The 12,303-nt window shown below is 40.8% G+C and overlaps 1 pseudogene; it reads right to left on the reverse strand.

Moving 5' to 3' along the window:
- Positions 1-1,195: 1,195 nt before the first annotated feature.
- On the reverse strand, positions 1,196-10,503 carry LOC119620746 (ribosomal protein uL30-like; annotated as a pseudogene).
- Positions 10,504-12,303: the final 1,800 nt, after the last annotated feature.

Below are 12,303 nucleotides of genomic sequence, written 5' to 3' on the forward strand. Positions count from 1 at the left end.
ATGAGTGAGTGAATGAGTTTTGCTTCTAATGTACTCCATTGGCATGTCTTCTTTTTAGTCAGAATCATTCTAGTACTTTCAAGTTTTATAAGGAATCTGCCTTCTTTTTGAACACCAAAACCTTTTGGTTGGCTCTTTACTTAATGCTCTCTATGTTTTTCATGTTCCTCTTTGGTTTGAAGTCCAGAATTGGAGACCAGTAAGGCCTATCAGGTAAAAATGTTAAAACTCTTAGTCATTTATAGAATAGAGTAAAAAGCATCATTTCTTAGGACTCTGTGGCTATACCTGACTCACGTCTAGCTTGTAGGCTTTGGGTCTTGAAATGTTTGAGTTGAAAGGGATTGAAGGAATTATTGTTAAGTGGTTTTGTTCTTTTGTTTTTGGTCTTGTCAGTTAGTTTGTTTTGATGTAATGATTAATTAATGTGGCTAAGGCAAAAGTCATTGTCTCTTAGAAATACTCAAATATTTACAGATGAAATGTTATGATGTCTAGGGCTTGCTTTCAAAAAACAGCGGGAAAGGAGGGGCAAATTAAAGCAATAGAGATGAGACCAGATATATTGATAATTACTGAAGCTGGATTACTTATACTACTCTCACTACTTTTATAAATAGGTTCTTTCTTTCTTTCTTTCTTTCTTTCTTTCTTTCTTTCTTTCTTTCTTTCTTTCTTTCTTTTCTTTCTCTTTCTTTCTTTCTTTCTTTTTTTTTTTTTTGCAGAGTCAAGAGAACATTTATCTGTGTACCTTTCTTCTTATGTGCATTTCAAGTCTTTTTCAAAACCAAGCCCCAAGAATCTCCAGATTGAAATATGTCCCTGGGCTTGGTCGGCTCCTGCAGTAGTCTTAGGAGCCTTGTACAAATGCTAGAGTTACTCATTTGGCAACATTAAACCCTAGGAAAGAAGATGCAACAAAGCAAGATTCCTTCCTCCATGGAATGTGCTGATTTCAGACGAGGCGGCAGCCAATGTGGAAAACGCTGGAATTTTTCCTTGGAACTGGACTGTGATGAGAGGTGCTTGCCATGAACATAGCTACTGTCTTTTCTTTGACCTTCCTTTCCAGTTTTTGAAGATAAAGCAAGAAATAATCTTCTCTGAAGATACTTGATAAAAATCCTCCCCAAAAAACCAAAAACACATGCTTCCACTTCATTGATAAAAATTTCCTGCAGTTTGGCACCTGGGTCTAGTTCAGCAGGGGGATGAGCTGATTGATGTGTTTACCCCAATAGCCAGATATGCCCATCCCCTTGAGGATGCCCACTCTATTTTTGGTGGCATGGCAGGCCACTGAGAGGTGGAAAGGGTGCAAGAACCATGAGATCTCCTGGAAATGCTTCCCTGGGAAGGCAATTTCATGAATGAGGTCTTCCAAGCAAATGACACCAACCTTCCCCAGATGCTCCTCAATCACTGTGTTATCTGTCAGAGGGATGGTCTTACTCTTGACCTGGGCTTGTCCACATTTCAAAATGAGTTCCCGGTCACACAATTTGGAAATCCCCAGGTCACACAACATTCCACTATCTGCAGCATTTATAGGTTCTGGGGGGTGACTTTTACAAAGACACTACTAAAAATTTTCTTTAGGCGAAGTCTTGCAATGGTTCTCTGCACCAGTAAACTCATGCCATCAATCCTTTTGATGCGTACAACAAAGGCCTAGGAATGTTTATCTGGTGATTCCAAGGCGTGAGGTTTCACTTCTAGTTGTCTGAGACTCACCTTGTCATGTTTCTGCTGCCAGGAATCATATAGGAATAATTCCAGTTGCTTAAACCTGGCCCTTTTCCTTTCCTCTGCTCCTTCTTTGCCAAAAGTGCCTGCTTTGCCTGGATGGCTTTGGGGGATTGATAAGCCTTCATCTTTTCCAGGAGATTTTCTGGAGCCAAAGGGATTTTTCTTTGCTCTTGGTCCCCCGTCTTTCTAGTGTTGCAGCTACTCTAGATTTTTTCATAATACATTAAAAGTTAAGAAAACTATATTTAGACAAACTTACTCTAGATGAGAAAAACCAAGACCCAAACATCACAAAGCTACAAAACGGAGACTGGGACTAGAAGGCAAGTCCTCTGTCTCCCATTGACATGCTCTTTCTGGTAAACCATGTATCAGTTCAGTTTGTTGTGCTCTCCCTGTAGACTTAATTTTTGTTACCATCATCCTGGTAATAATAACTTCAACATGCAAAGGCCATTAACAATTCTAGTCTACTTCCAATCTAACTTTACCATCCCCTGTGATTTTAATAAGCATAAAAATTTCCCTACTCCAGGTAACTATCAAAAGAGAAAACAATGTTGATGTATCTCTTTGTTCTAGCATTCTTTGGAACCAAAATAAAGGATTGTTAGGGAAAGAAACCCAGACAAACGTATGTGCAAGGAATTTCAAAAAAGGAATAGTCACTAAACATATTTAAACTTTTAAACAAGAAATTGCACACTGCAACAGAATCTAAATAATATCCCAGAAGTAATTACTAATTTAAGTGTGTAATGAAATGATAAAATGCTTTGATAGAGCTCTGGCCTGCGGAGTCTCTGTGATACATCCAGCATCTTGGCAGCCATCCAAGGCCCAGAGTGGCTTTGAGTTTGGAATGTTTATTTCATCAGGAGCCAGGACCACCTCAGGAAGTCACCTGTGCCCAGATCACTCAGGGTTATGTGGTTTTATTCATGTTCCCCTGGAAAAAGAAACAGTGAGCATTTCTTCATTCGAAGGAAAGGAATAGGAGTTGGTCTGAAGAAGGTAGGAGAAGGAGAATTATGTGTGTATGGGTGGCTGAGAGTGGGTGTGGGAGGAAATAGTTGGGGAGTTTACTCATTCAGGTAACCCTAAGGTAAATACCGTGAAATGGTTAACAGCAAACTGTCAGAGTAGTGTAGCTGGAATACAAATGTGTTAGTAGGAAGCATTAAGTCGGGTGATTTACTCAGGTGAGGAGAAATACTGCAGGGTGAGCCCTAACTAGGAAGTTGCCTTCCTGTTCAGAACCGGGGGAGATTATGAGTGAGATGGTTCTAAAACCAGTGAGTGCCATAAGGAGGAATTTCTAAACTAATGTGGAATTCAAATGGCACTCACTTCTTTAAATAGGTTTCAAAACGTTTTGGATTAGGTTTAAGACAGCTCCTTTAAGTGATTTGTATTTCATAGACAAGCCACAAGCATTCTGTCCATTTTTCCCCAATCAGAATTAATTCTCCCTGCTCATAAGATGCATGTCATCAGCATAAAATTATTCTCCTCCCCATACTTTTTTGATTGTGGCCTCCAATTCCCAAGGTGATTTAAAACTTATAAAAAGAGGTTCATAGTAACGATGGATTTCAATTTTAAACAAGCTTCTCAGTGAGAACCAGTGTGACATGAAAGCATACTTCCAAGTGAATTGTGTATTCATTTAAAGTTTAGGAAAAAAATAAAAACAAACCCTGCTTTACTCCCACCCAGCATGTAACTCCAGGTCACCACCCCTGGAACATTGTGCCTTTGAGCTTTGGACTGGATTTGCTTCTGAGGTTAAGAGAAGTGTGTGGCAGATGTTGGGAGGCAGTTGGGGGTGGGGGTGGGGAGCAGGGATGAAGGGGCTGCCAGATGTTGAGCGGGAGGGTGGAGTGTGAGGATAAAAGCCTGCCAGATGTCTGCAGTGCAGAATGTTAGGCACCTGCTTTCCATGATCTTCAGAGGATGATTTATATCACATAAGTAGGATCTCATAAAGGTCCTCCCCTCCCCAATAAATACAGAATTCAGGGCTCCAATAATGATCCTCTGCATGGTTTCTTGCCTCACAGTATGTCTTTTTAAAAATTCAAGTTGAGGGTTATGTGAATGAAAATAACACAATCAACCAATATACTCATTTGTAAATAAAAGGGGGGGGGGCTGTACATTTAAATCTGTTGTTCTAAATTATAAAGACAATCACCTTTTATTTTCTATTTATTTTATCTTTCCAATAAGACATGATTTGCTCTTCTCTCTCCCCATGATGGATTTAATAGATTTATTCATCAAGTTTTCTAAATTTAGACACCAAACTGATGTTTTTCTCCCACTGCTTAATTTTATTCTTAGCAGCACTTACATAAAGCCAGGCAGTGAAAGATATGGCAAAACTACTGACTTGCTGTGATCTGGAATGCACTTATAGAATAAAATAATAATAATGAAGATTGATATACCAGACAGACTTAATACCAGGTGTCCCTACTGAAATCTGTGCTGTGCTTTTGGTTTGTCCCCACAGTGCTTTTGGCCACATGTTTCCTGTGGTTTTTAGGGGTCTTGGTTTTCCTTGTGATGCCTGGACTAGACTCAGTTCTGAGAGCATAGATGAGCCATATAAAAGAAAATATGTGGATCTTATAATTTCCTTGCATTTTAGGAAACTTTAGTGTTTTCTAGGACTAGACCTGATTAAAACAAGTTAAATTTCACTCCTTGATCTTGTTTGAAAGGCTTTGAAATAATTGTATTTGCACTGTTGGTGGGAGTATAAATTATTTCAGTCATTGTGGAAGACAGTGTGGCAACTCTTCAGAGCCCTAAAGACAGAAATACCATTTGATCCAGCAATCCCATTAGTGGGTATATACCCAAAGGAATATAAACTGTTCTATTATAAAGATACATGCATGCGTATATTCATTGCAGCACTATTCACAATAGCACAGACATGGAATCAACCTAAATGCCCATCAGTGGTAGACTAGATAAAGAAAATGTGGTACATAAATACCATGGAATACAATGCAGCCATAAAAAAACAAGATCATGTCCTTTGCAGGGATATAGATGGAGCTGGAGGCCATCATCCTTAGCAAACTCACACAGGAACAGAAAACCAAATACTGCATGTCCTCACTTATGAGTGGGAGCCCAGATGAGAATATATGAACACATAGAGGGAAGCAACACACACTGGGGCCTACTGGAAGTAAAGGGTGGGAGGAGGGAGAGGATCAGAAAAAATAACTAATGGATACTAGGTTTAATACCTGGGTGATGAAATAATCTGTACAACAACCCCCCATGCCGCACATTATTACCTAGGTAACAAACCTGCACATGTACCCCTAACCTTAAGTTAAAAAAAGAGAAATAATTGTATTTGGTGACTTGGAGGGTGAACTAAGAGATGGTAAGCTTGAGAGAGAGCTACATTTGTCCCAGTGGCCCCTCAATCTTCGGAAAGCTCAGGCTTGTCATTCTCCCTGCACCGCAGTTAGCAGTGTTGATCGTTGCTCCTCTAGGCTGCACTGGCATTCAAGCATTCAGTAAATAGTAACTGAGCACCTAGCAGGTACCACTCTGCTAAGTTCTGGGAATACAGTGCGGAAAGAGGTTTCTCTCCTCTTAAAACTCCAGTGTCCTGTGGAAGATAGACACTGAGCAGATAAGTGTTGAAATACTTATTCACAAGGGGTAAGCTCTAAAAGAGAAGTGAATAATGTGTGCTATAAGAAAGATAACAGGGGGGACTTTGATAGATGTCATCAGATAACCATGGAATAGATTGCTTTATGACTTGGCAAATTACTTCCTCATTTGGGATCATCGGATAGCCACTCGGTTAGGCCAGTCGGCTTTAAAATGTGATGGAATGCAAGCGTTTTGTCAGGTGGCCCTTTCTTGTTTTCCAAGAAAACGAGAAAATCCTTTTCTGGCCTGTACTTCAGATTCTTCCAGGGCCAATTCCAGAGTTGAAACTCGTTTTTACTTATTACTTAGCCTGAATAGGCTCTGGATTTTGTTTTTCTAAATAAAAATTTAATTTTAGAATAGTTTTAGATGTACAGAAAAGTTGCGAAGATAGTACAGAGAGTTCCCATATACACCCCACCCTGTTTCCCCTGACATTTTACGTTAAAATGGTACGTTTGTTACAATTAATGAAGTAATATGGATACACTATTATTAAGCAAAGTTCATGCTTTTATTCAGATTTCCTTAGGTTTCACCTACTGTTCCTTTTGCTCCAGAATCCTGTCCAGTTTAGTTTCCTTCACTTTGGCAGTTTCTCAGATTTTTCTTGTTTTTGATGACCTTGATGGTTTTTGAGAAGTACTGGTTAGGAATTTTGTAGGATGTCTCATTAAGGGAACCCGCAGAATTTTCTCATGATTAGACTGGGGTTACGAGGTTCTGGGAGGGAAACTACAGAGGTAAAGTGCCATTCTTATGACATCATATCAAGTGTACTTACTATCAACATTGCTTGTCATTATTGATGTTGACCTTAATTGCCTGGCTGAGGTAGTGTTTGTCCGGTTTCTCTGCTATAAAGTTACTCTTCCCCACCCCTTTTCATACTGTGCTTTTTGAAGGAAGTTACCATGTGCAGTCTGTACTTAAGGAGTTATATTTCACCTCCTTTAGGGTGGAGTATCCATACAAGCTATTTGGCAGTCTTCTGCATGGTAAACTTGTCTATTCTTCCTCATTTATTTCTTTAGTCAATCATTTATTTATATCAGTATTGACTCACGGATATTTATTTTATGCTTTGGGCTATAATCCAACACTATTTAACTTTGTGTCTCAAATTGTTCTACCTTTGGCTGGAAGCTCTTTCAGTTGGCTCTCATGCCCCTTAGACATAACTGTATCTGTGTGTGTTTGTATGTGTGTGTGTCTTCTTCAAAACTTTTTTCCTCCAGTACTTCCTTACCTTTTGGCCCTACACGATGGTCCAGGCTGACCTTGTATTTTTCCTGCTATAGTTCTAGAATCAGCCATTTCTCCTGTTTTTTAGAGAATGGTACTGGGAGCCAGGATCTGTGTAGTTCTGCTGGTTTGTTTTTCACACTATAAATTGCCTGTGAAATAGTCTGGACAGGAATGTGGGGTGGAGAAGGAAGTCTGAGCTTCAGAGTCAGGCCTGATATCTATTTCCCGTATTTCCCACTTACTAACTGCAGAGCCCTGAACAAATAATTTAACCTCTCAGAATCTCACCTTTCTCTTCTATAAAATGGGCAAATTATTTACCTCATGTGATTATTGTGAGAATAAGAAAAAGGATTTATAATGGGCCTGACACAGAGCATCTGTTCAAAAAGTCATTTCTATGGAGCAGGGTAGGTCCATATGGGTGTCCCCCCCCGGAGTTGGCTGAACACCAAGGAAAATAGATGTTTAATTTTTTAAATTACATAAACAAAACCATATTATCCATGAAGGAAATAAAAAAGAGGATGTTTTACTTACAATCCTACTACCCTAACACATGTTCCCTTTTAGTCCCTGTCAGTATGTACTTATTTAAAAAATAGTTTCATCACGTTGTATATAATAAGAGAAATAACATTTTACCATAATGTATATGGTAATAATAAAATAGTCCCCCTTATTAGATGCTTATCCTGTATTCAACTTTTACGTGGATTGTTATCATTTCCATTTGATGGCTGAGAAAACTGAGGTACAAATAGGTTGACTACGTTTCCAGAAGATACACAGCCAAGGACAGGGGAAGACAGGATTTGAACTGAGATCTGCCTGATACCAGAGTTGGAATCTTTAATCACTGTTACATTTTCTCCTTTATGTAGACACCCCCACCCTCCAGTCAGATGTTCACACACAGGCATACATATTAATTTCTTTCTTTTTTCTTTTCTTTTCTTTTTTTTTTTTTTTGAGACAGAGTCTTGCTCTGTCACCCAGGCTGGAGTGCAGTGGCCCTACCTTGGCTCACTACAACCTCTGCCTCCCATATTCAAGCAATTCTCCTGCCTCAGCCTCCCGAGTAGCTGCGATTACAGGTGCCAGCCACCGTGCCTGGCTAATTTTTGCATTTTTAGTGGAGACAGGGTTTCATCATCTTGGCCAGGCTGGTCTCGAACTCCTGCCCGCCTCAGCCTCCCAAAGTGCTGGGATTACAGGCATGAGCCACTGTGCCCGGCCCATATTAATTTCTTTATGTCACATATGCTGTCTACCATGCTACAGGCATTAGACGATGTTGGTTTTAAAAAGATGAGTTGCTTACATCCCCCACCTTTTTTTTAAAGGTGTTTAGGATTTTATAGGGGATATTACACATAAAGAGGGTTGCAGTGCAGTTCTTCCAGAGCTATACAGATTTTGGAGTTTTGAAAAAAGAATGCTTATATTTGCCCAGTGACACCAGAGAGAGTTTGATGGAAGAGGTGACATTTGAACTGAGACTTGAAGGATTGGCCAGATTTAAATGGGTAGGTTTGTGGATAGTAGGGGCATTTCAGTCAAATGAAATAGTAAACATAAAATTGGATAGGCTTATGACAGACTAGATCACTAAACACCAAATATTCATCTTATTTTCCAAACTGTTCAGGGAGGAGCATGCTCCCTTACCTCCAGTGACTTTGGGCTTGGCCCTGTAACTGTCTTGGACCAATGAAATGTGGGTGGAAGTAGCCGCATGGTGTTTGTGAGTACAGACCTCAAAAGACGCATGGTAAGTTCTGCCAGCCCTCTTGAAGCTTCTTCCGTCTGTCTCGAGAACAGCTCATCTCAGGTGACTGTTGCCCCTTCAGCCTGAGGTCTGGGATGAAGGCACGTGGAAACAAACCTGAAAGTGCTCTGGCTTACATCCAGCCTTGCCCGGATCAGCCCAGCTGAAATCAGTCAAATGACAGCAGCTATACAAACCTGTGAGTGAAAATAAATACTAGTTTTTATGAATTCTTGGGATTTTGCGGGTTGCCTGTTACACAGAATAATCTCAGCAGAAATCTGATTAATATTAGGCCAAAAAGGATAGGCCAAGTTAGAGGAGAAACTAGTTGTCTAGATTGGCTGAAGAATATACATGCAAGCCTGCACCTGTGTGAGGAGAAGAATTTTTAACACATGAAAATAATGAATAAGATGACTCAGACTTTGTTGGATTTTGGCAGCCAAAATGGCCAAGATTATTTTACAAGCATCTTATATAGGATTTATTTTAAAATACACAAAATTAAGGACTTGAAATAAAAGCACAGAATGTCTCAGGTATTTTTCCTTTTCTTCCTCACCATTTTACTCTATTTATTTATTTATTTATTTATTTATTTATTTATTTATTTATTTTTGAGAGAGCATCTCACTCTTGTTGCCCAGGCTGGAGTGTAGTGGCATGATCTCGGCTCGCTGCAACCTCCGCCTCCCGGGTTCAAGCAATTCTCCTGCCTCAGCCTGCCGAGTAACTGAGATTACAGGTGCCTGCCACCACGCCCGGCTAATGTTTGTAGTTTTAGTAGTGATGGGATTCCACCATGTTGGTCAAGCTGGTCTTGAACTCCCGACCTCAGGTGATCCACCCTTCTCGGCCTCCCAAAGTATTTTATTCTTTGCTGGGGCCCAGCACATACTAAATCTACAATAAACATTAGGGACACGGTTCTTCCCTCAAACAACCTTACACTCAGTTGAATAAGCAAGATAGATGTGTACACAGGAAATACAAGGGGAGTGCTTGAACATAAGAAAGCAGCAGGATTTAAAGTAAGGAAAGAATTTGATGCTTTTTTAGCTTCATGACATAAAGGAGATATGCTAGCAAGAGGTTAACCTGGCAGTATGACGGGTATGGTTAATTTATAAATACTGTATCCTGACGAAAGGTAATTACTAAGGGTTCTCTATGTTCTTTAGTTGGCTACCTTCAGAGTCCAGCAACATAAATGCATATTGCTGGTGATTGACAAGCCACCTGGATGCTTAGCTCAAGGTAGAGCCCTGGTGGGAGGAAATAAAGTATTTTTAAAGCCAAAGAGGTGTGGAAGAAAAAAGATTGAGTGGGCGGCTCTGTAAGAAAGGAGGGGGGACCTTCTTGGGAAGGTCCTAGAGTATAAAACTAAAACTTTATGCCAGTTGAAGTGGTTGGAGATGGGCGGAATGGAATAGAAATTCCTTTCTTTAATCTGTATCCCTTGTGGACTCAGGTTGGATGATGTCTTCAACTTAACAGTAAAAGAATGTGTTTTTGGTAGGGCACGGTGGCTCACGCCTGTAATCCCATCACTTTGTGAGGCTGAGGTGGGCGGATCACAAGGTCAGGAGTTCAAGACCAGCCTGGCCAACATCGTGAAAGAGTGTCTCTACTAAAAATACAAAAATTAGCCAGGCATGGTGGTGCATGCCTGTAGTCCCAGCTACTCGGGAGCCTGAGGCAGGAGAATCGCTGGAACCCAGGAGGTGGAGGTTGCAGTGAGCCAAGATCGTGTCACTGCACTCCGGCCTGGGTGATATTATTTTCTACTCTCCTTCTCTCTCTTTAAAAAGAGTTTGGGCAACAGAGTGAGACTTCTCAGAAAAAAAAAAAAAAAAAAAAAGAATGTTTTCTCCTGGCTTTGTTTTGTGTGTTTTACTGTAAGTCCATTTGTTATGGACGATGTCACCCCAACCTCTTACTTCCAAGTCATCTGTATACCATTGTGCTAAAAGAGTTTCTGTCTCTTCTTTGCCTTGGTCCCCAGTGCCCTTGTATTCTGTGTCTCCTTTCTGACACATACTTGTAACATTGCATTTTGGGTAATGAATTCTGCACCATGGAGTAAAATAACGATGATTTCCCTTTGACTTAAAGACGAGAAAACATTTGGGACCATAGTGCATGCCTCTGAGATGCTTCTAGCATTCCCTTTAGTCTCCAATGAATCAACCTGTACTCTCTCCAGGGTGGGCAGCAAAACATAGGGTCATCCATTTGAGTTTTGACTGAGCATTGGCCCGACCTCCCCTGCTGGCGTGACTACAGGGATCCTGACTGCAGATGTAAACGAGCTCCATAGGAAGCCTTGCCACTTAAGGAACTACAAGACATATTCCACAAACATGTGTTGAACACTTGCTATTTGACAGGCACTGTGGCAGGCATAGCAAAGGACCTCAAAATGAATAATATATGATTCTTTCCTTCATGGGGGTTTATAATCTAGTGGAGAACGTGGACACGCACAACACAAGGATGCGGGAGGCTGAGTGGAGAGACAATTTGTGCGTGGTCCAATTACAGACCACCTAGCCTCTAGGTTCCGCACTGGAACATGCTGCAACCGAAATCCTGTCCTGGCTGATGGAAAGTCAGAAGCAGGCCCAATGGAGAGGTTTAATTTAAAACATTATCCAAGTTCTGGTCAAAGCTAAAACACCCTATTCTGCTCTAGGGAGAGAACAGACTCGACTGGATAAAAAAGCCTTGTTTCAAGGCCACATTTTAGCATCTTCTTCTCCCAGCCTCTTATTTTTGTTTTACCTCCAAGAGACACTGTCTAGCAAGCTCCTAGGACATTCTTTGCCGGTGGGACACAGGTAGCATAATTCTAATGGGTGTCAGATCAGAACCAAGTGGGTTTGTATTTTTAGTAACAAAACTACTGCACTGACCATGAGCTGGTTTCTCTTCGAATAGAAATGAACGGAGCTAGCTCTTCTTTCTTCCATTAGGAAGTTATACTCCTTTCAGCTTCAGTAAGCTCCCAGGAAGATCGTTCTGAAGATCTAGTGGCCAAATATCACTTGCTAATAGTTCATTCATTTTTTTTCTTAAGGAGAAGAGTCTTGGAAGTCAGCCTGGGAACCAGGCTCATAGGCTGGGAAAACAGGAAACTAGGCAGCAGCTGTTTTTAATGTGCTTGGAGACTACATATGTAATATGTACAGAACACATTGCATTCAGTAAGATCATAAAATATGCATGCGAGCGTGGTAAGAACATGACAGTAGAAATGGTGCTGCCAACACAATGGAGATACTGTTATGACGACTACACCGTGTAGCTTCATGTCTCAGAGTATGGCAGCCTGGCTATCTTCTTCTGAGTTGAAATTTGGTATAATGCTACAATCCTCTGCTTTTTCCATGTGACTGATACACAACACTATACTTGTAACTGATAGAATTGTCTGTAATAGCTTCTAACCTCTGGGGAGAACTCAGATCTCCTCCTGGAGCTATGGAATAGTTTTAAGGACTAAATGGAGTCCTCAGACACAGGCAATTAGCTATGCTACCAAGGGGTAAAGCTTTGAGAGGGAGAGCAAATGGTATCATGACTAAAACCAGGTGAGGTAAGCAATCTGTCATATTCTCACGTTTGAGAGAGCTCCTCCTATACTGACCTTCTGCTCAGGGGAAAGAGGAGCCCCTGAAGATCATAGGTGGCCCAATATATTTGAGTGCACCTAAACAAGTTGCTCCCTCTGTTTTTTTTGTTTGTTTGTTTGTTTTTTGAGAGGGAGTCTTGCTTTGTTACCCAGGCTGGAGTGCGGTGGTGCGATCTTGGCTCCCTGCAACCTCTGCCTCCCAGGT

The sequence above is a fragment of the Chlorocebus sabaeus genome, chromosome 15 (genome assembly GCF_047675955.1).
Source record: "Chlorocebus sabaeus isolate Y175 chromosome 15, mChlSab1.0.hap1, whole genome shotgun sequence".
Lineage (NCBI taxonomy): Eukaryota > Metazoa > Chordata > Mammalia > Primates > Cercopithecidae > Chlorocebus > Chlorocebus sabaeus.